This window comes from Mustela lutreola, chromosome 3, assembly GCF_030435805.1.
Source record: "Mustela lutreola isolate mMusLut2 chromosome 3, mMusLut2.pri, whole genome shotgun sequence".
NCBI classification, from domain to species: domain Eukaryota; kingdom Metazoa; phylum Chordata; class Mammalia; order Carnivora; family Mustelidae; genus Mustela; species Mustela lutreola.
The window spans coordinates 79546676-79571315 of record NC_081292.1 but is presented as its reverse complement, the minus strand read 5'-3'; the positions used below and the strand labels follow the sequence as shown (position 1 = coordinate 79571315).

The following is a 24640-nucleotide window of genomic DNA, read 5'->3' as shown; positions in this document are numbered from 1 at the left end:
CTAGTTGGATTACTGAAAACCTATTCTCTGAAAAAGCTGACATTTCATCAATATGATGGAAATTGGAGCTCCTATATATAGTTCCTTAACTGGGATAATAACAGGCTTTTGAAGAAGAAAGCTTAGCTAGGAAGTTTGATAGTTAGAAAGCTTGGCTGTGAAAAAAAAAAATATTGTTGTACGGTGAATTTTCTTGGTATTAAAAGGAAAATTCTGCCTGCTAATGATTTAGGAACTCCCAACTGAAAAAACAACTAATCTTTGCAAAAGTTGTTCGCAAAATGAGTTTGGACTGTGAGATATTTTATCCTAGAAAATGTACTAATGGTTGTATATCTATAAAACCCACAAAACTTATTTATGTAATTGCTTGTATAACCGATGTTAACTTTTAAAAAAAATGCATCTAGAAATTAAGTGATCAAGGAAAAACTGATAAATTAAACAGATTAAGAAGTTATATCAATCATTATTCTTGGTTGCAAGATCCAGCAATGGATTCTGGTTAGCTTCAGAATTTATTGGAAGAGCACTCTGTGGTTTATGGGATCCAACACAAGGATAGAAGGAGGCTTGGAAGCAAGATACAAACATGGACAGTAAGGCTTGAGGCAAGGACACACCCCTGGGAATGATCCTGAATGTCATGACACTCCTAAATCTCAGCGCTGCAGACCCTGGACTACATACATTTGTCATAAATAATTTAACTCTGATTTTGTTCATTTAGAAAAAGTTTGAGTTAATGGCATTGGTTACTTTGGAACCTTTTCCTTTAATGAAATATTTTTACAGAAGTCTAGAAAGTTACCTCCTTATGTAGGGGTAAATTCTTTGTTTTTGTTTTTCGGGTTTTTATTTTATTTTATTTTATTTTACAATATTATTGGCATCAAGTATTTGTAAATATATGACATAGACTTGCAATAAGGAAGGGAATAAGATTGGAGAGATAATATGACTCACCAGAAAACAGCAGCTTTACAGATATTCCCAAGTGGAAAACAGGAAAATAGTAAAACATACTGAAATAGTCTAAATGATTTTACTGTGACCATTTAAACCCAACATGAGGGCATCTGAGAGGCTCTGACAGTTAAGCAGCTGCCTTCAGCTCAGGTAATGATCCTGGAGTCCCAGGATCAAGTCCCAAACTGGGCTCCCCATTCTCCCTTGGACTCTCCCCTCTCTCGTGCTCTCTCTTTTTCCTCACATTCTATCTCAAATAAATAATTAAAATCTTTAAAGCCAGCATGAGAGGGTCATATTTTATGTCTCCAAGAACAACATAGAATAGAATGGTGGCATCTCATGTACCTTGAGCCCTTAGTTGGGAGAAGATCCCCCCTCAAAATCACAACTTGCTGTCTCTCAAGGGCAATTCTGGACTCAGCTCCTTTCCCTAAAAATTATCTGGTATCACAATGAGCTCAGTACATGCAGAACTGAAGCATAACCACAATAGCATCTATGAATTAGATGTGCCAAGTAATTTCCATAGGTACAAAATATCACTAACTTCTCACACCAGCTCCATAACTAGATGGAATTTCCCTGTTTATAAGAAACCAAAGACCTACAATTTACAGTACTAAAACCCTAGGCTTCATGACGCTTTTGAAAAATCAACTAAGAAATTCATGGTTGTAACAGAAATTAAGAGCTGCCATTTAGTTCTTTATTTAGAAAATTATTAGCCAACTAAAATATATATTTAGGTTTTTATGCACATGGACTGAGGTTATAATTGTATATGGTTTATCTTATTTAATTTTTCAGAAGTCCATTTTCTGAGGTCTTTACTATTATAAACATCATCCTATATTTGCAGAAATGGAGCACAGAAAGATGAAGTGATCTTTCCAAACTTATGAGTAAGTAAAAGATTAACTTTTATTGGAATGTAATAAAGTTATTTTCAATTTTCATGCTCTGGACCAGTGGTTGCCAACTAGGGAAAATTCTTTTCTAACATGAGAGGTAATGAAAACAGTTGTGAAAAACAAACTAACAGTTGAAATCTTGCTCTTAAGATATGGCTACTTAATCCTCCTAAAAACCTCCTACATTTTAAGTTGGAACAATTTTAGGTGGCGGCTTCTCAGCGGACACCCCTGCAGCTCTCCTTCTTGCAGACTTTGGCTCCTCCATTCATTGCATCCAACTCACGAGGCTCATTATTCACCCCAAATTGGTTTCCTTCACCACTTCAGTTGAAATTTAGGTGATATTCTTGCGTTGTCTCAAACTGCATTCTGTTAAAACCTTTAGCAAAATGAAAGCACGTATTTTTGTTACTCTCAACTTTCTTTTATGTCTTTATTACAAGATTTTTCAGAATACTTGATTAAAATGCGCATGTTCTGATTGTTCCAAAATTCATTAAGCATTATCTTTTCTCTCTCTGTCTCTTTGTTTGTGTTTATCTATGTCCAAATTTGTCAAAGAAACAGAATAGAAGGGTGGCTACAGAGTGAGGAAAATGGGGAGATGCTGGTCAAGGGTCCAAACTTCCAGTTTAAAGGTGAATAAATTCTGGGGATGTACTGCACAGCATGGTGACTACAGTCAGTCTGAACATTGCTAAGAGAGTAGGTCTTAAATATTGTTACCACATACATACATTATAATTATGTGAGGAAATAGATGTTAACTAACTTTATTGTAGCAATCATTTTGCAATATATACCTCTACCTGAGCATCATGTCGTACATCCCGAACTTACAAAAATGTTTATATGTCAATTATATCTCAGAAACCTGAGCAAGGAAAGCTGTAATCCTTAACTGACTAAGCAACCTCTTGGTACAGTGGCTCTAATAATATTTGCAAACTAGGAAGACCACTTTTTGAAAAACTGGATCTCTTGCTTGTTGTGTTATATATTAGAGATTCCTAACATTATCTTAGAGAATGAGAATGTAGAAATGTGCAGCATAGAATTAAATGACAACATGTTTTGTGACTACAGTGTCCTGCCTAAAAGTAAACTTGTGCACCTGATTGTATTTTCAACATACCCATTTAAAAACAGCTATATTCTAAGGCAACACATAGCATGTTAAACACAAGTTATACTGTTTGAAAAGACAAGAGCCTAATAATTTTCTTGAAGTTTCAGTATCTAGAACTGCTCTATTTACCCTGGAATTCTAGGATGTTTATGGTCGAGAGAACTCCAGTCTGCAAGAAAACACAGATACTTCTCTTCACATTCACTTCAAGTTTCTGGTTTCTTACACCCTGTGCATAGTTCACTCTTATGTAGGAGAATTGGTATCTTCACATGTAATGAACTTTGGTCATTTGGGGAAATTACTAAATTCTATCAAATTCAGAGATAACTCCTAAAACCTCTATGTTATGCAACACATGTCAGTTAGGGTTCACCAGAAAAATATAACTAATAGGAGATGATAGATGATAGATAAATAGATAGATGATAGATGGATAAATAAATAGATGATAGTAAAAAGTAAAATAATTCCTGTTCCCCTAAGGCGTTGTCAACCAGATTGGCCCTTTGATGAAACACAGATGGATCAAGTGATGTGTGGGACCCCACACATGGCTCAAGCCCAGGGTAGGAATGATACCATTATTAGTAAGTAGTACAGAAATCTGGACTCATCCTGTGTCTGATTTGAAAGTCATCCAAAATCAACATGTTAGTACTATCTGGTGGCCCAATCTTGCATGAATATGCAAAAGAAGCAACGTACTAGCCAGGATATCCCCTATGAACTAAGGCTTAGCAATATAGCTGTAGGTGTAGGCCTGAAGGTCTTTGGGCATCTGGTCACCTCCCACACAGTGGGGATAGAAAGTCTGCTGAAGGAGAGAGATGGATACCAAGGCCCATACTGGACAGATGGTATTATCAGAGCAAACCAATCTCAGGTATCAGAGAACTTAGAACTCCCAAATGAAAGCACTCTGAAGTGGGAGAGTGTTGTACCTGATGTAGGGGCTGGGATCAGAACCTCTCTTGCTTAGATCCAAGGGTAGTGTTGGTTGGATAAATTAAATTATTCAATTTAATCAATATTCAGCCAAAGCAGTTAGACTCCAGAGAATGTTGTCTTTACAACTCCACTGAATTATTTAACAAAGAAAATGATTTTTTGATAAGAGCAAATAATCATTCTGCAATTTAAGAGTATGGATAATTCTGTTTACTTGTAATAAATATTATTAGGAGTTATTACCTAATTTATCTCTAAAGCTAGAAAGTTAGTTTCTTTCTAACTATTCCTTTGTACTTTTTTCTTTGAAAGTGATTTTTTCCTTTTTATGAAAATAAATCTTAAAGTGAATCAATAAGGCTATTAATTACATTATATGTATTATGAACCTTAAGCAAGGAAAGTTTTATGCTTTCAGAAACAACCTTGGCATCACTTCCATTTTATATTTTAGAATATATAGAATACTCTGAAGATTCCACACAGTTCAAAACATAATACGCAAGCCCTTAGTGTGGTGCAAAATCCCTTCATAAACTGCCTTACATACATCTGAGCCTATGGTCAGTATCTGGGTGAGAGTCTTTGCCTCTGTGCACCCCACTCCTGCCATTAACATTTTTCTGGCCCTGAGAATCTGGCTCTTTTCATAGCTCAATATAATAGTCATATTTACTAGTGTTTTACTTTCAGGAATAGGACAATGTATTTTCTTTTCTATTTTTCAGTACTATCTAAATTTTCTTTGAAGAAAGAAAAAAAAACCAGTTGCTTGTAATGTGAACACTATAAACTTAAGGGTACAAATATGGACAATATGTAAGCATTTTTGAAATTTGAAAAGGAATGTGACACTGAAAAGTGCACAAAGTATTTAAATGGACTTTAGATACTGAATAAATCTTTTACTTTAATTTCTTTGTTATTATGAGCAGAAAGAGACACTGAGAAAAGAAATATATTTCATTGACAATGACTCCAAATAAAGTAGTAGCATGCATAAACCAAAAGCATGGTGATGAGGAGAGAGAGGGGGGAAAATATCCCATTTTTTTGAAGGCTCTTGTGGTAAGATAAATACTCTCATTTGTCATTAATGTAATTCTGTATCCATGGTGTTAGCAGTTTAAGCCAACATTTTGAGCCCTAGGTATGTTAGGTTATAGAGAATCCCCATGGAGAAAATGGAAATGGCTTATGTCTATGTTAGTATTGATTTCAGTTGTATGGTGGAAAATTTGACCTGTCTTGTGAAGTTCTTAATGGTTAATTCTACTGTTCTCATCACAGAACCCTTAGCACACACAAAAGATGTCTGATCAGACTGTCAACAATGCATGAAACACACTGAGGCATAACAGAATGAGCACTGGACTCAGAGTCAGAAGGTATGGGTGGGATTTTAAAAGCATCAGTATCCTGGGCTGTAACATGAAAGAGCCTAGCAAGATAATCTGTTATCCTTCCAATCTACAAAATTTTAACTTCATTGATTCTTACAGTAGTCAGAAGCATGTTATTCTTTCAGCTTCTGTGGGCCACATAATTTTTGCCTTCAAACTTATCTACATGCTCAAGCTTGTTGGTGTTGATTGGCATTTGCTTATTCATTGAGATTAGGTTTCACACATTTACATAAGTTTACTCACAGATGAGTAAATTAGAAAGTATGGCTGTCTTCAGTTAGATTACTTAGATGTTGCCAAATCTCCACTTGGTGCAATGAGCTAAACTCAAGCTCACTTTGTGATTAGGTATAGCTTTATGACACACAGCTGACTTCCACAAAATTAGTCATCTTACATAAGCGACACATGATTAATTGCATCATTATTGAATATATTTCACTCACATAGATGATCTTCAGGGAGAATCAGACTCAAAAGTTAATCTTGTTTGGATTGAACTTTCAACTACTTTTATAACTGCATGTTACTGAACTTCATCTATTTATCCCCCAAAAAAGTAGTGATCAAAGTCATTTACGTGTGTTATGGTAGTTGCTGTGAAGGTATTTTTGTCTATGTGATTAACATCTACAATTGGGTGACTTTAAAGGAAGGAGATGCCCTCAGTGATGTGGGTGGGCCCCCATCCAGTCAGTCAGAGACCTTAAGAGAACAAACTGAAGTGTCTGTAAGAAGAGCTTCTGCTTCGCGAATGTAAAATAGAAAAATTCTGCCCAAGTTTCTAGCTTGCTGGCCTGCCTATCAATTTTGACTTGCCAGGCAACCCCATGAGCTGATTCCTTAAAAAATTTCTCCTATAGGGGCACCTAGTGGCTTAGATGGGTGACTGCCCCTCTCATGATCTCAGCTCAGGTCTTGATCTCAAGGTCCTTAGTTCAAGCCCCATGTTGCTACACCCATGGAACTGGGTGTAGAGCCTATTTAAAAAGAAAATTTCATATTCATGTATTTTATAATACATATTTATCCAGAGAAATAGAACCATAGGCTCTCTATATAGCATAAAAAGCATAATTGATGTCCATGGAATGATCACCTTAATTCTTTCAACCTACACAGGCTATTTAAATATAGTCAGACCTTTGGATATGTGAAAAGTTGTTCTTTTATTTACTTCAAATGACAAGTGGGTCAGATAGCTCATTAAAAGCTGCTGTTAATAGTGGTGTTTACTCTTCTAAATCAGACATTATGCAGGTTTTTTTTTTTTTTTTTTTTTAAGGCCCATCTCAAAGTGGTGGCAACCAATGTATCTATTCATTTCTCTGCTACTTTGCCAGCATGCAAGAAGATGGAATCACTGAAGTGTAATCCAGGATGTTTCCACAAGTCTTTAGTGATCACAAGCAGAGTGCCACCAAAACGTAGGACCTTAGCTCAAAACTGAGCTCAGTTTGCAGTATTTTGAACCAGAATTACATATATTATATGGTACATTTTATTCCAGAATTTAGAAAAAGAAAACTAGATAACAATTGCAAGTTCTCCAATGTCTAAAGAAACACAATCTAAGAAAATGAAAAACTACTAGATGAAATCAGAAATGATTTTGCAACAGTTTTGCCATGTAATCTGTGATTTGATTAAAAAAACTCCTGAAGATTACAAAGACAAAAAATAATCTGATAACTGATCACTTGAACTCTAATATGTCTTAGCTTCTTCACAGACATCAATGCATATATTCAGTTCTAATTCACTGAATGCGTACATTTTGTTTTCCATTTCAGTTTGCATTAATACTTGTATCAGTCAGCATTCTCCATAGAAGTAGAACCAGTAGATTAGATATATACTCCAATTAGTTGTACTTCTCTGGGGAAATATATATATATATCATAGATTTGTTTTAAGTTGATTTCCTTTATGAAGATAGATTTGAAAGACAGATTTGCTTTAAGGAATCAGCACATGCAATTATAAAGGATGGCATGTCTAAAACTGATAGGGCAGTCCAGGAAGTTCCAATTTTAAGCAGAACTTTCCTATTTTACAGTCTTGAAGCAGAATTCTATCATCCAGAAAGTTTCTTTTTCTGTTTCAGAACCTTGTTTCTGCCTTGTAAGGGGATCAATTTTCATTTCATATTGGTAACTGAGGACTGCCCTTATAACTTCCAGGTGCTGATTGATTTGCCTCTTACTGGCAAATTCATCCAGAAGTGGGTTAGGATTCAGATATTTGATATTAATAAATTTAATGTGATAATAATAAAAAAGGTAATGGGGTAATTTTGGAACTCTACAAACTATTTCTATCTATCTAAATCTATATCTATCTATCTGTATATAGATATCTATATATATCACATTTTAAAAATACACACCCTGTGTCAAAATATGGAAAAACAGAAACTTACATATATTTTGGCTTGGAGTGTAAATCAGTACAACTTTTTAGGAGAGACACTTATCTCTTTCAAAGAGACTTTCTTTGAAAGCCTTTCAAAGTATTTTTGAAAACTAAATTTTGGGTGCTTTTTTGATCTAGCACTTCAACTTTGTTATAAAACTCCTTAGGGAATTTCTCAAAAGGTGTCTGAAGCTCTTGGCACCATCTGACAGTGATTATTTCTTCTCTTGGGAGCAGGGGACTAAGACTGTGACCATTTTGGCATTATACAAGCTGTACCAGGTCTCTATGTCACTTTCAAAAATTACTCTTTATTTCTGTACTACTGGAAAATCCATAGCATTTGCAAATCTCTTTTTACTTAAAAATCCTGCTTTCTCATATTGATAGTTTAGTCTCCATACATGTATTAGAAATTTGTTCCTTTCTCTTCTAACAAGGAAAAGAAGGTTTTGATTGGATCCCACCCCTGGTTGCTCCCTGCAGAGAGTAACAAATAACTATGCTAATTGTGTCACTTGACAATTTCTCAGTTGCTCAGTTGTAGGGTGAAGTGAAGCCCCTGACCTGTCTCCACCTGAGTGAACAGAGCTATTTCTATGGCTTGGGTGGAGGCAGTTCAGCTGACTGCAGACCTACCTTTCAGGTAGAAAGTTGGAAGCTAATATTATTTGATATTGCATTTGAAAAATGATAACTGATCTATAAAACATTTTGAGCACCCTATGTCTCTTTGTTGTATAGGATGATCTCCAAGAAATACTTTCAAGTGAAAAAGCAAGGAGCATATTAGCATGCATAATATTCTCCCAAATATATATAAAATTGTGGATCTAGATTTTTGTATGCCCAATACAAAATACCAATTCATAAACCAATACACAAAAAAATTGAAAACATTGTTTACATTTGAGGTGGGGGCCTGGGTGCCTGATAGTCTGAAGTGAAGGGAGGTACATATTTTGTCATATGTGTACAGTGTTTGAGATTTTTTACCATGTGCTACTATATAAGTTAAAGAAAGTTAATTAATAACAAGCAAATAAGTTCAATTATAGCTGGTATATCTCTTAGTTTCATCCATGATGTTGCAAGAATGGCAATGTCTTCTTTTTTAAAGTTGAATAATATTCCATAGTGCATATATACCACAATTTTTTTTTATCCATTCATCTCAATGGATATTTAGATTGTTTCTAGATCTCGGCTACTGTGAATCATGCTGTAATGAACATTGAAGTGCAGATATCTCTTCGAGGTACTAATTTCATTTCCTTTGGATATATATCCAGAACAGGGATTGTTGGATTATATGGTAGTCCCATTTTTTTAAAATTTTTTATTTTTTATAAACATATATTTTTATCCCCAGGGGTACAGGTCTGTGAATCACCAGGTTTACACACTTCACAGCACTCACCAAAGCACATACCCTCTCCAATGTCCATAATCCCACCCCCTTCTCCCAAATCCCCTCCCCCCAGCAACCCTTAGTTTGTTTGGTGAGATTAAGAGTCACTTATGGTTTGTCTCCCTCCCAATCCCATCTTGTTTCATTGATTCTTCTCCTACCCACTTAAGCGCCCATGTTGCATCACCACTTCCTCATATCAGGGAGATCATATGATAGTTGTCTTTCTCTGCTTGACTTATTTCGCTAAGCATGATACGCTCTAGTTCATCCATGTTGTCGCAAATGGCAAGATTTCATTTCTTTTGATGGCTGCATAGTATTCCATTGTGTATATATACCACATCTTCTTGATCCATTCATCTGTTGATGGACATAAGAGTCACTTATGGTTTGTGTTTGTTTTTAGACCATCATAAATTGTTTATTAGGTAAGAATTTTACAAACATGGCCAATGTTAGTAAAAGTGGAATCAGACAGTATTGGATCTTCTCCAACCTGAAGGACAAGACCCACCAAGAGTATGAGGGAACTGTGGCCTATCTTAACACCACAGCTCTTGCAGCCTGAAGATGTCAGCTCTCACATCTGCCTGTGCTTGTGGACTGTTTTGGTGATCCATTCTGGACCAAGATTTCTTCTGATAGTTTTATGCAATGAATTAATGAGGATACCCTCAAAGAATTTGTGCATGGAATCCTCACTAATTGAATAACAACTCAAGACTCTTAAGAGCCCCCACAGTGGAGTCCTGCTCTCTCCTGGACAACAGACTGAAGGCTTTGAGCAAACTAGCTGGTTAACACCATGATGGAGAGGCTTCCTCTAGGTTACATCCTTAGGAACTGGGTGTCTGGAACCACCAAGGTACACACAAATCGGATATGTGACACAGCTTGGATCAGCTCATTCAGTGCATGTTATGGCCTGGTGGGGCAGGGGTCTGCAGAGTGTGGAGAGCTGGCAGTACCCAGCAGTGCAGCTTGAGAATAAAGTGCATTATGCCAACAGCTCCACAGCTCCTGGATTTACTTATAAACACCCATTTAGGTTTACTAATTGCTGCTGCCCCCCAAAATGAGATATTTTTAATTTTTTGAAGCATTCCATACTCTTTTCCATAATGACTACCAATTTATACTCCCATCAACATGGTACCAGAGTTCCATTTTCTCCTCATTCTTGCCAACACTTATCTCTTGTCTTTTTGATAATAGCCTGATGATTAGAGATGTTGAAAATCTTTACACGTACCTGTTAGCCATTTTTGGAAAAATGCCATTTTTGGGAAAATGTCTGATCAGGTCTTTTGCCCATTTTTCATTTGTGTTGCTTGCTCTTTTACTATTGAGTTGAATGAGTTCCTTATACATTTTGTACATTAACCCATTATCAGATATATGATTTGCCTGTCTTTTCAGGTTCTCTTTGCTGTGCAGGTGCTTTCTAATTGATTTTGCCCCACTTGATGACTCTTGCTTTTGTTGCCTAGGCTTTTGGTATTATATCAAAAAAGTTATTGTTAAGGTCTATGTCAAGGAGCTATGTCCCTATGTTTTCTTTCAGGACTTTGACAGTTTCAAGCCTTACATTTAAGTCTTTGATCCGTTTTGAGTTGATTTTTGTGTTTGATGTATTTTGCATATGAATATTCAGTTTTCCCAACACCATTTGTTGAAGAGACTGTCCTTTCCCTATTATGCAATTTTGGCACCCTTGTCAAGGATCAGTTACCTCCATGTGCATGGGTTTCTTTCTGGAATTTCAATTCTCTTCCATTGTTCCACATGTCTATTTTTATGCCAGTACCATACTGTTTTGATTACTATGGTTTGTAATATCATTCGAAATAAATAAATAAGATGCCTCCAGTTTTGTTTTTCTTTCTCAAGAACATTCTCTTCTTTCTCATTGCTTTGGCTCTTCAGGGTCTTTGTGCTTCTATATGATTTTTTAAAAATTTTTTTTATTTTTTATAAACATATATTTTTATCCCCAGGGGTACATGTCTGTGAATCACCAGGTTTACACACTTAACAGCATTCACCAAAGCACATACCCTCCCCAATGTCCATAATCCCACCCCCTTCTTTTTTATTTCTGTGAAACACCCCATTGAAATTTTAATAAAGATATCATTGAACCTATATATTGCCTTGGTTAGTACAGACATTTTAACAATATTAATTCTTCCAACCTATAAGTGTAGAATGCTTTTCTATTTATTTTCATCTTAAATTTATTTCATCAATATTTGATAGTTTTCAGAGTACAGATTTTTCACCTCTTTGCTTAAATTTATTCCTAAGTTTTTTATTCTTTTTGATACTATTGTAAATTAGATGTTTTTCTTAATTTTTCTCTGATAGTTCACTGTTCATGTATAGATTGTAGATAAGCAACTTATTTTTGTATGTTGATTTTATATCATGCAACTTTACTGAGTTCATTGATTCTAATGGTCTTTTTTGGTGAGTCTTAGGAGTTTTCTATATATAGATTATGCCATCTATGAACAAAGATCATTTTACTTATCCCTTTCTGATTTCTATGCCTTTTATGTCTCTTTCTTGTCTGATAGTTCTTGCTAGTGTTCCAGTTCTGTATTGAATAGAAGTGGCCAGAGTGGGCATTTTTGCATTGTACTGAATCTCAGAGAAAATGTTTTTATTAGTTTTCCACACTATGCTATGTTGGAAATACCTGGGTATTTCCTGAGAATAAAGGGGTAGAATTTATTATTAAAGTTTTATCTTAAAGGGTGTTCAGTTCTGAGCAACTTTGCTACTAGAAAATCTTCAGAAGTTAGTCAAAATCAGGAAAATGGGAATGATTCCTGAATATATCATAAAATTTGCCTCATTGCCTTTGTTGTTTTAAAAGAAAAAAATGAAAATGAACTCCTTGCATTTAATGTTTTCCAGTAGATTAATTAAAATGGGGTCTTTTCCACTCTTGTTCCCTGAAGTCTCATCACAGGGACTGGCTCCAAATAAGTATTTGTTAAAGAAATGAATGAATGAATAAATTTACTCATCAACATCTACCTTAAATCCTAGGATTTACTATCTAAAAACAGAGTGGGAAGATGACAGTTCCCAAAACAAGTGTGGAGAACAAGATATAGCAGTGGGGTGGAACTCTTACATCACAAGTCAAAACTTCTTCAAGAGAAAGTGTATAATACAAATTCAAATAAGGAGTAAGAATGAATGCTAGGATTTTGCATACATTATGTATAGTATGAAGTCTGATCATTTCACCAAGACTCCAAACATATACATATACAGATAAAGACATATAGAGAAACACGCATATTCTTTTTTTTTTCCTAAGACTTACTGACCTTATTGAGAAGGTTGAGACCTGAGTTTATTCCTTAGCTATTTTACTTTTATTTTATTTTATAAAAAGATTTTATTTATTGATTTAAGAAAAAGACAGATAAAGCACAAGCTGAGGGAGAGGCAGAGAGAGAGGGACAAGCAGACTCTCCATTGAATGTGGAGCCTGATGTGGGACTGGATTCCAGGACCCCAGGATCATGACTTGAGGCCAAGTCAGAAACTTAACCAACTGGCCACTCAACTGCCCCTATCGCTATTTTAACTAAATAATCCTAATCTATTAACTTCCTGTTTGATTTGCTTAAATGTATTCAGGTTAAACAAATCAAAACAAGTGATGGAATCGTTTATTATAAAATAAAAGCAAATTTCTGTTGACTTCTGCAAACACCATATTGAAACCCTTACATATAGGGTTGAAGTTCAATAAAGAAGCACTTAGACTGAACATAGAACATTACAATCAAATATTTGGGGCTTATCTTTATGTCCAGTAACCAACTCTTTAATGAGGTCTTTGTGAAAGGGAATTTGCTCAAGGCAGTCTATCTCTTTGCTTTTTCTAGATGTATTCCAACAGAATATTTACCCATTTTCTAGTAATTTACTTTTCAGATATCGTCATGTCCACTAGCATATCAACTGATGGTACCATAGTATGTTCATTTGGATTTCATCCATGTTATTTATTAAACAATTTATTCTTTTTTCTCACAACAATATACCCTACTGCTTGAGAATGATTTGAATTAATTATAAAATTGTTTATTGAATATATTAAAGTTTAAGTCTAAAATATTAGCTAATAAAGCCAAGAATTATTTCCATATCAGTTAAAGGTAATTTTAACCTTTAACAAAATGTAGCAAGTCATTTTTATTATTGTTAAAATGGAAGTGTAATACATATCATGATGGAGAGGTTGTCCTTCTTACAATCAGTGAAACTTCAGTTAAATATCCTTATCCCACATCCACTACCTTCTCATTGCCCTCATCAAACATCAAAACAAAGATTAAACTGATTCATAGTTTTATTTAAGAGTCTCTGCATGCATTTTTACCAATGGGAAGGCTTCAGTAAACAGATTTGTTTTCAAAATTACCTTTTCTTTCTGGGAGCTATCAGCTATTTTCATAGGTATAATGATGGGGAAATTTCCTTGGCAACATCTCTGGGAATTTAAGTTATATACATTGGTGTGCTTAGAATGTCACATCCAAATATTTGGGGCTTATCTTTGTGTCCAGTAGTCAGCTCCTTAATGAGGTCTTTTTGAAAAGAGAACTTATTCAGAAATGTACCTATTTGCTGAGAAAGAGACTAGTGACTTGTGTCAAAATAACAGTTTAATTATCTATATCCCGTGGGAGTTAATTATATATTCTTCTGTTCTCTATGAAATCTATCCTTATTTTCAACACAGAGTTTTAAAAATCTGATACAATCAAGGAATTAATTACATATTCCAGTGATGCTTAAGGCATGCTCAAGAACTACCTCTTTCTCTTGAAAAGTAAAAAAATAATAAAACAAAAAAAGCTTTTTTTTTTTTAAACTAGAAAATACCTGGAACCCTGAAAAATAATTGGAAAAGTGGTTCAGAAGTGTGGAAAGATGTGACAATAGCACTACTGTATCAGGTTTTGGAACAAGCTGACAAAGTTTACACTCAAGACACAGTGTATTTGTTAAAGGGAACACCCACAATCTTTTGTTTATAAAAATGGGAACAGAATACTCTTTTGAAGTACATATGTTGCCATTGCAGCATATAAGAATTTGGTTAACCATTTGCAATAAATTTGAAAACAATCTGAAAGAAATCCCCTTTTAAAAAATATCAAAACTGCAGGATGCAAAAAGTCAGAAATGAAATGTCAAAACCACGAAACAAAATGCAGTAAGAGTTGACAAAGCTCAGGAAAATATTGGAAGCAAAAAATGATCACAGGAATGAAGACAAAATTGACAGTTGTGAATAATAAACACCACAGGAAACAAAGAAAATGGGAAAGATTAGAATGAACAGAAAAAATAAAAACAACAACCAACTAAATAATTAGAGAAAAAATAATAGAGAAGCAAAAGAAGCAAAGGAGACTAAAAATATATGTAATTGTATCCCCACACCCTCAAAATAAATAATAAATGGAACAGAACACTTTTGAAAGGTATAATTTAATAAAACAAATTCTTTAAGAAATAAACAAAGACAGGAATCCACAGATTTAAAGAAAATACTCTGATATATGTAGCAAAGTTACTGAACATCAAAAACAAAGATGTATTTGGTAGCCCCTGGGTGATTCAGTTGGTCAAATGAATGACTTTTAATTTTGACTCCGGTCAAGGTCTCAGGGTTGTGATATTGAACTCCACATCAGGCTCTGCTCTCAATGCAGTCTGCCTGGGATTCTCCCTCTCCCTCTGCCTGACCCTGCTCACTCTCTCTCTTTCCCTCTGTCTTTCAAATAAATAAGATCTTCTACAAAAAAAAAAAAAAAAAAAAAAAAAAAAAAAAAAAAAAAAAAGATATATTTGGCAACAAACAAAGATATTAAGTGGCTCAAAAGAGAAAAATATTTTCTATAGCCCCATTTTTTAGAATATTAAGAGAGATGTGCAAAGTACTTAAAGAAAAAAGAAAAGATTTCCCGAATTTTGTACCCACCTAAAGTGTCATTCTAATGTGAAAGAAAGAGACAAACCATTTAATTATATTTAAAAAGAAAGATAGAAACTATTGTTCTTACACACCCATCTTGAAAGAGCATAGGACAAACTCAGTCAACTAAGAAGTGATTGAAAAACTATACAGGAGTTCCCAATGAGTCCTAAATCTAGTTAACTACATACATTAGACTAAAACAAATGTAGGGATTAGAGAATACATGTAAACGTAAGTTTCCTAATCACTATTTTGAAGAGATAAGTGATGTCCTTATAGGGGGTGATGTAAATATGCTAATTTAACTATTTTTAAAACATTTTTTTTACGTAGCTTCCATGACCAACATTAAATTCAATGTGGGGCTTGAAATCACAACCCTAAGATCAGGGTAAATTCCCAGTAGTACAATTGCTGGGTCATAGGGTAGCTCTATTTTCAACTTCTTGAAGAACCTACATACTGTTTTTCTAGAGTGACTGCACAAGCTGCTTTCCTATCAACAGTGTAGGAGGGTTCCCTTTCTCTCCCCTTATCAACATTTGTTGTTTGTCGACTTGTTAATTTTAGCCATTCTGACTGGTGTGAGGTGTATCTCATTGTAGATTTGATTTGTATTTCCCTAATGCTGAGTGATGTTAGCACTTTCTCATGTGCCTATTGGCTATTTGGATGTCTTCTTTGGGGAATTGTCTGTTCATGTATTCTGCCCTTTTCTTGATTGGATTATTTATTCTTTGGGTGTTGAGCTTAATAAGTTCTTTATAGATTTTGGATACTAACCCTTTATATGATATGTCATTTATGAATATCTTCTCCCATTCTGTCAGTTGTCTTTTGGTTTTGTTGACTGTTTCCTTTGCTGTGCAAAAGCTTTTGATCCTGATGAAGTCCCAATAGTCCCTCTTTGCCTTTGCTTCCCTTGCCTTTGGTGATATTTCTAGGAAGAATTTGCCATGCTTGAGTTCGAAGATGTTACTGCCTTGTTCTCCTCAAGGATTTTGAAGGATTCCCGTCTCATATTGAGATCTTTCATCCATTTGGAGTCTATTTTTGTGTGTGATATAAGGAAATGGTCCTGTATCGTTCTTCTGCATGTGGTTATCCAATTTTCCCAACACCATTTGTTGAAGACACGGTCTTTTTCCCATTGGACGTTCTTTCCTGCTTTGTCAAAGATTAGTTAATGATAGAGTTGAGGGTCCATTTCTTGGCTCTCTATTCTGTTCTGTTGACCTATGTGTCTGTTTTTATGCCAGTACCATGTTGTCTTGATGATTATAACTTTGTAATAGAGCTTGAAATCTAGAATTGTGATGCCACCAACTTTGGCTTTCTTTTACAACATTCCTCTGGCTATTCGGGGATTTTTATGGTTTAGTCTCCATGTATTTGGGTTCTTTCCAAACTTCCTCTTGTGATTGAGTTCTAGTTTTAAAGCATTGTGGTCTGAAAATATGCAGGGAATGATCCCAATCTTTTGGTACCAGTTGAGACCTGATTTGATATATATCACCCCGGATGGGATCTGTTCTAGAGAATATTCCTTGTGCACTAGAGAAGAATGTGTATTCTGTTGCTTTGGGATGCAATGTTCTGAATATATCTGTAATGTCTATCTGGTCCAGTATGTCAGTTAAAGCCTTTAATTCCTTGTTGATCTTTTTCTTAGATGATTTGTCCATTTCAGTTATGGGTTTTTCAAGTCCCCTACTATTATGGTATTATTGTCAATGTGTTTCATTGATTTTTTTTTATTAATTAGCTTATATAATTGGCTGCTCCCATGTTAGGGACATAGATATTTACAATTGTTAGATCTTCTTGTTGTACAGACCCTTTAAGTATGATATAGTGTCCTTCCTTATCTCTGGTTTAAAATATAATTTGCCTGATATAAGGACAGTCACCACAGCTTTCTTTTGATGTCCATTATTATGGCAAATTGTTTTCTACCCCCTCACTTTAAATCTGGAGGTGTCTTTGGGTATAAAGTGAGTTTTTTGTAGGCAGCATATCGATGTTTTGTTTGTTTGCTTGGTTGGTTGGTGGTTTTTCTGTTGTTGTTGTTATTGTTTTGTTTTTTGTTTTTGTTTTTGTTTTTGTCCATTCTGGTACCCTGTATCTTTTGATTGAGGCATTTAGCCCATATACATTCAGGGTACCTATTGAAAGATCTGAATTTCGTGCCACTGTATTGCCTATAAGGTAACTGTTACATTAAATTTTCTCTGTTCCTTTCTGGTCTGTTACTTTTAGGCTCTCTCTTTGCTTAGAGGACCCCTCTAAATATTTCCTATAGGGCTGGTTTGGTGTTTGCAAATTCTCTTAACTTTTCTTTGTCCTTTGTCCTTTGTTCTCTTAGCTTTTTATCTCTCCTTCTATTTTCAGTGACAGCCTAGCCGGATATAGTATTCTTGGCTGTATATTTTTCTCATTTAATGCTCTGAATATATCATGCCAGTCCTTTCTGGCCTGCCAAGTCTCTGTGGATAAGCCTGTTGACAATCTAATATTTCTACCATTGTCTGTTACAGACCTCTTGTCACTAGCTGCTTTCATGATTTTCTCTTTGTCATTAAGACTTGTAAGCTCTACTGTTAGATGATGGGGAGTGGACCTATTTTTATTGATTTTAAGGGAAGTTCTCTGTGTCTCCTGGATTTTGATGCTTGTTCCCTTCACCTAATTAGGGAAATTCTCTGCTATAATTTGCTCCAATATACCTTCTCCCCCCTCTCTCTTTCTTCTTTTCTGGGACCCCAATTATTCTAATATTGTTTATCTTGTGGTATTACTTATCTGTTGGATTCTACCCTTGTGGTTCAATAGTTGTTTGTCTGTCTTCTGCTCAGGTTCTTTATTCTCCATCATTTGGTCTTCTACAACACTAATCCTCTCTTCTACCTTTCTTATCCTAGCAATAAAAGTCTCCATTTTTTAATTGCACCTCATTAATAGCTTTTTTAAAATTTCAACTTGGTTAGATATTAGTTCTCTTATTCCTCCAGAAAGGGTATTTATTTCTCCAGAAATGGATTCTCTAGTGTCTTCCATGTTCTTTTTTCAAGCCCAGCTAGCATTTTGATAATCGTCATTCTGAACTCTAGTTCTGACATCTTACTAATGTCCTTATTGATTAGGTCCCTAGCTGTCATTGCTGCCTCTTGTTCTTTTTTTTTGGGGGGGGGGGATTTTTTTGGCCTTGTCATTTTATCCAGATAAGAATAGATGAATGAGAGAGCAGAATACTAAAAAGATAGCAGTGATCCCCCCAAAAATATACACTAACCAAATCAAAGGAGACCCAAAACTGCAGGGGAGAGAAAAAGAGAGAAAAAAAAGATATCTATCTATCTATCTATACACACACACACACCCAAATACACCCAAAATCAAAAAAAAAAAAAAAAAAAAAAGAAAGCTTATATGTATACCAAAAGAAGGGTAAACACGATGAAGGAACATGATTGTAATGATGACAATTAAAAAAAGATTCTAAAAGAGAAATTGATAAGAAGTTGGTTGAAAAGAAAAAAAGAAAGAGGAAAGAATGTGATTAGGTTGGAGACTAGAAAAAAGCTATGTGCTAGATATAGGGTATATTTTGAACTATTAGAAGAAACGTATCCCAAATTTTAAAGAAAGAAAAACTTATATGTGTAAAAAATAAGGTTAAATTCAATGAAGGGACAAAGTATGACTATAATAATGAAAATTTTAAAAGATTTTTTAAAAGGTATTGATAAGATAAAATAGTTTAAAAAGTTAAGTAGGAAAGAGGAAATTTATTAAAAATAGAATAAGAAAAAATAAAATTTAAAAAATTTTACTTTGAAAGACTAAAGAAACATGGGAAAAAAGACATGAATTCTATGTGTTGCTTTCCTCTAGCTCTGAAGTTCTGCAGAATTCACTATTAAACTTGGTCTTGGCTGGATGTTCTTGCTGATCTTCTGGGGGAAGACCCTATTTCAGTGTTTCTCAAATGTCTTTGCCTGAGCAGAATTGCACTGCCCTTGCCATGGGTCAGGTTAAGCAATCTGATCAGTTTTTCTCTTGGACGCTTTTGTTCCCTGAATGCTTTCCATACAGCTTTGGAGAACGGGAATAAAAATGGTGGTCTCCCAATCTCCAGTCCTATAGGAGTCCAGGGTTCAGGGCCACACTCCTCAGTGTGCCCTCAGAGAAAAGCAGTCAATCATTCCCATCTCCCTTATCTCTGGTGGCACTCTGAGCTAACCCAGCCTGTGACTGAGTGTTTCTATCTCTGGCACATGGCCCCATTCGGAGTCTCCAAACACAGCATATTCCTGCAGTGTGATCCTGTGCCAGTCCTCCCAGAGGAGGAAGGAAGGGACCACACCCCTGGATCTGCCACTTGTGAGTTTCCTGCTCAAGGAGCAGTAGATGGACTGTGCTTTGGGTCATTGTTTAAAGTAACCCCAAGCTGAGCCTACTCCTCAGCTCTGTCTCTGCAGCCAGCTTCCCTGCTCTGATACCTAGTAGCTCTGCCACACCCAGACACTTTTTCTGACACTGTGGGTTCTGAGACCACCCTATCCCCAGGAGGGCTCCACCCTTGGCTTAGTCTCTGGAGCAATGTCCCTCAGTGGAGCAGACTTCTGAAAGTTACAGTTTTGTGCTCCATTGCTCTTTAACTTGCCAGGAGTTGGTCCCTCCCCCCACAGTCTGTCTTCCCATATTTTGCCTCGGATTGACTTCTCTGCATGTCCTACCTTCTGGAAAGTGTTCTCCCCTTGATTCCAGGACCCTGAGATGATGACCTGAGCCCAAGGCAGAGGCTCAACTTACTGAGCCCAACTTACTGTGTCCCAGTAAATAAATCTTTAAAAAATTATAGATTAATTAAATAAAAGAAGCCAAAATAAGTCAAAAGAAGAAGATGGAATAGGAGAAGAAGAAGAGGAGTAACATGATCTGGCTTGTATTTTAAAAAGGTAATTCTGATTGTTATATGGAAAAAAGGAGTCAAAGGGGTTTTTGGGGGAAAAAAGGGTAGGAGCTGGAAGCCTAGTTGAAAATGTGCTACAGTTGTAGGTGGTTTTGTGGACCAGATAACTGCAGTAACAGTGATAAGCAGGTTACATAGAAGAAATAATTTCAGGATAGAACTAAGAGTATTTTCAGGTAGATGGGATGTATGGTACAATATGAAGAGAAGATTCAAAGAGGAGTCGAAGGATTCTGAATAAGTAACAGGAAAAAATGATTCTGCTTTCAACTGAGATGGAAAATAACATGAGAGAAGCAAAGTTAGGGTAAAGCCTTTGTGTAAAATAGATTAAAATGTAGATGCTGAGCTCAAAAACAGCCAATGCCATTATTTTTGTGTCCTGTGAATGCCTGCAGTGAGTTTGAAGACAAAGAAGATAACCTGTGCTGGCATCCAGACGTGAGATCCAGTATGGAAAATCGAACTCCTGAGAACTAGCATAAAAAGATTTAGCTTTCAAAGACATTTATTATTCAGTGGCATGGATCTGGACCATAGCTGAAGTGAAATAGAAGGTGTGCAATCCCACTCTGTCAGTGGTCTATTCCCTCATTCCCTCACTCATGGATCCGTATATTTACTCAACTTCTCATTCATCAGGGCAACGAAGGCAAATAAAGCACAATCCTTTCTCTCAAAGCAGAGAGATATAGGAAAGCAGGTAAATAAAAATAATTTCCTCCTTCTTATTGATTAGTGCTGATGATGTGAAACAGATTTTCTCCCAGAATCATATATTACATGTTTTTGGAGATTCCATAAATTATCTATAAATTTCTACATGTTTGTAATTACAAGGTTATTGTAACCTTTAAAACATTAACTCAAACCTATTCTGAGTTTGCTAGATCTCTCCTTACAAAGACTACTATTTTTTTTTAATTTTTAGTTTTTTAAATTTCTTTTCAGAATTCACTGTTTATGCACCACACCCAGTGCTCCATGCAATACGTGGCCTCCATAATACCCACCACTAGGCTCACCCAACCTCCCACGCCCCACCCCTTCAAAACCTTCAGATTGTTTTTCAGAGTCCATAGCCTCTCATGGTTGGTCTTTCCCTCCATTTTCCCCCAACTCCCTTCTCTCCATTTCCCCATGTCCTCCATGTTATTTCTTATGCTCCACAAATAAGTGAAACCATATGAAAATGGACTCTCTTTGCTTGACTTATTTCACTCAACATAATGTCTTCTAGTCCCATCCATGTTGATACAAAAGTTGGGTATCCATCCTTTCTGATGGAAGCATAGTACTCCATAGTATATATGGACCATATTCCTTATCCATTTGTCTGTTGAAGGGCATCTTGATTCTTTCCACAGTTTGGTGACCGTGGCCATTGCTGCTATGAACATTGAGATACAGATGGCCCTTCCTTTCACTACACCTGTATCTTTGGGGTAATTTGGGGTAGTAGTGCAATTCCAGGGTCATAGGGAAGCGCTATTTTTATTTGGTTTCTTTTCTTGCTTTTGCATTTGACTTCTGTATTCCTTTCCTCAGGCTATTGTCACAAAGTACCACAAACTGGGAAGCTTTTAATAAGAGAGAAACTTATAGTTTCACAGCTCCAGAGGCCAGAGTCCAAAATTAGGGGGTGGTCATGGCCATGTTCCTTCTGAAGGCAGTAAAAAGGATCTGTTCCAGGCCTTTCTCCTCCTAGCTTCTGGTATTTCCTTGGCTTCTGGCAATGTTCACAAGACATTTCTCTGTGTGTTTATGTCCAAGTTTCCCTTATTATAAGGAGTCCAGTCACATGTGATTAGAGTCCCACTTCACTCCAGTATGATCTTAGCTTAATTAATTATATTTACAGTGACTGAATTTCTACATTCTGAAATATTGAAGGTTAACACTTTAACATATGAATTTTGGGGAGACACAGTTCAACCCATAACATCTTCACAAGATTTTTGGTTCCAAGTGATCACCAAAATTGTCAGTATTTCTTTATTCAAGGATAATGGACTCCTACATCTGAGATTTCTTCTCCACATCCATAAGGTCTCAAGTTTTAAAAAATATGGATGTACAAAGACTTCTTTCACAGAATCCCCAGGGAGCTGATATTAGAAGGAACTGGGACTTTGTGTTTAGCTATTATAGCTGATTAATTGTGACTTCAGTCCAAGGTCAACATGCCAAAATCAGCCAGAATAATCAGTCTTCTCCTCACTCTAGGAAAGAAAGATGTGAGATGAAGCTGAAACAGTGAACAAGAAGTGAGAGCACTCAGCAACCTCATACTACTGAACCCAGTAAAAAAAAAAAAAAAAAAAAAACAACAACAAAACAGTGGAAATAAGTGTTATTGTGGGGTAAAGCTAGATAAAAAATGGAGACAAAATGTTGGAGAGTAAAAGCATTCGTGCTGGTTCCTAAATTCTGGGAATATCCAGTGGGTTGTTCTCAGCCTGATGTTGTATCATGGGTCAGGTTCTTAGCCTGTGAAGTCACATGTTTCTTTGGCAGTTGGACCCATGTGGAATCATCTGAGGAGGTATTCTCACAAAACGGTGGAACTTAATATGATTTTCGTTTTGGGAAGAAGGTAGGGACTAACAGTTACATTTTCGGTGGATAGGATTTGATGTTTCCAAATTCTGAAACACAACAAAATGACAAATGCTTTGTTTCATTCTGTTTTTCCTAAGGCTATTTGAAAAAAGAATTCTTTAGGTAGGTCTAAAGTCAGAGGTAAGACCAGAATATAACAGTTACAACTCTAAAAATACAACTAATCTCCCACTGATAAGCAAAGTTATTAATATAGGGTAAAATAGAATAAAAAGAAAAATCCAACTTAATACTATTTACAAGAAACCTATGGTTTCACTCATATGTATAACACAAGGAATAGCGTGGAGGACCACAGGGAAAGGGAGGGAAAACTGAAGGAGAAGAAATCAGTGAGAGAGAAAAGCCATGAGGGATTCTGGGCTCCGGCAAACAAACTGAGGGTTACAGATGAGGAGGCATGGGGAAATGGAGTAATCACTGATGGGTATTAAGGAGGGCATATGTGGAAAAGAGCACTGGGTGTTATATGCAACTAAAGAATCGCTGAACACTACATCAAAAACTAATGAGGTACTATGTGTTAGCTAACTGAAAATAATGAAAAAAAATCAGGAAACATATAAAAATAAGTTATCACAGAAAGTTAAAGGGCATGGCTAGATAATGCATATTAAGAGTATTGGGGGCGTTGTTTGTTTTTTGTTTTGTTTTTATAAGAACATTGTTTTCTTCTGTAATAAATATTAAAGTTTTAAAAAATCTACTTCCTATCAATAATGGTTACATAAAACATTAAACCTAAAGCAGAACAATTTATTTGTTTACCCTTTGTTAAAGTGAACTGACAGGCCAGTATCAGCTATTACACATATATAGCTGAAAGACAAAAAAGCTAGAGAATGCTTTATATTTTTTTTATATTTTCAAATAAAAAGATTGATATTCATAATCCGTGGAGCACAATTTGTTTCTAAAATTTCACTTGTCATTGCTATTAGGAGCTATGAAATATCAACAAAGTCATCAGAGAGCACTAACACTGTACTGCCTCTTGAAGAGGAATGTAATGTTACTAATCTAAGGTGTAAGTTTAGAGTGGCTAAAATGTTACATTTTTCTGGCCAATAGGGTATACAACATGGGTGGTTTTGAAGGAGAGGGACACTTAGGGGGGTTCAGGTGGAGTACATAACCAGACTGTCAACTGCACTGAGACAGACATTCACAGGTATAAATAAGTGGAATGTGTTCTGCTGTAACCTATTGAAGTGAAATATGTGTCCTGAGTAGTTTCCTAAGTGAAATTAGGTTGTTAATTGTCACTTCTGCCTCACATTTTACATTTCAAAGCAACATAAAGGGCAACTACACAGACTGGAATGCCCTTAAGTCCAAGGGTTGGGGCTATTCTGAGTGTCAAATAACTTTCCAGACATATTGGAATAATTCCTACATATTATATTTCTTCAAGTTAAGTAGACTTTTTGGTAAACCCTATGTCTATGTATATCAATATGTGTCTGGTTTTGGTCTTCTGCCATTCAAAGTGTAATGAATTTTAATATTAGAGAGTATAGAAAGGTTATTGAAATGATATCTGATTCCACAATGATTGTATGTGGCATTTAAGATACTACCACTTGTCCAGTTTGGGTGTAGTATCAATAGAGATCCAATGTATGGAGAAAATCTTACTGGCCTATGACTCCATTCTCCATTTTGCAGTTAGAATGAACTTTAGAAAATACAGTTGTAATCTGTGTGTGTCATCCCCAACATGACCAGAATACAGACCTTCAGTGGGTATTCCTGTGCCTTTAGGATGCAGCCCAGAATTTCTGGTATGGTTTTTAAGAACTAAAATTTGATACCTCTTTACCTTT

The 24640-nt window shown here is 35.6% G+C and overlaps 1 long non-coding RNA gene across 3 annotated transcripts in view; it reads left to right on the top strand.

Annotated features, from left to right (window-relative positions):
- Positions 1-22505, top strand: part of LOC131828070 (uncharacterized) — a 35224-nt gene extending 12719 nt beyond the window's left edge. Inside the window, exons 3-7 of one of the 3 annotated variants that reach the window (XR_009352218.1) lie at positions 1780-1874; positions 3502-3584; positions 5257-5354; positions 8977-9045; positions 22419-22505. This is a non-coding gene — a long non-coding RNA (uncharacterized LOC131828070). The remainder of the gene's footprint in view (positions 1-1779; positions 1875-3501; positions 3585-5256; positions 5355-8976; positions 9046-22418) is intronic. The other 2 variants (XR_009352217.1, XR_009352219.1) reach the window with 2 other exon arrangements.
- The last annotated feature ends 2135 nt before the right edge of the window (positions 22506-24640 follow it).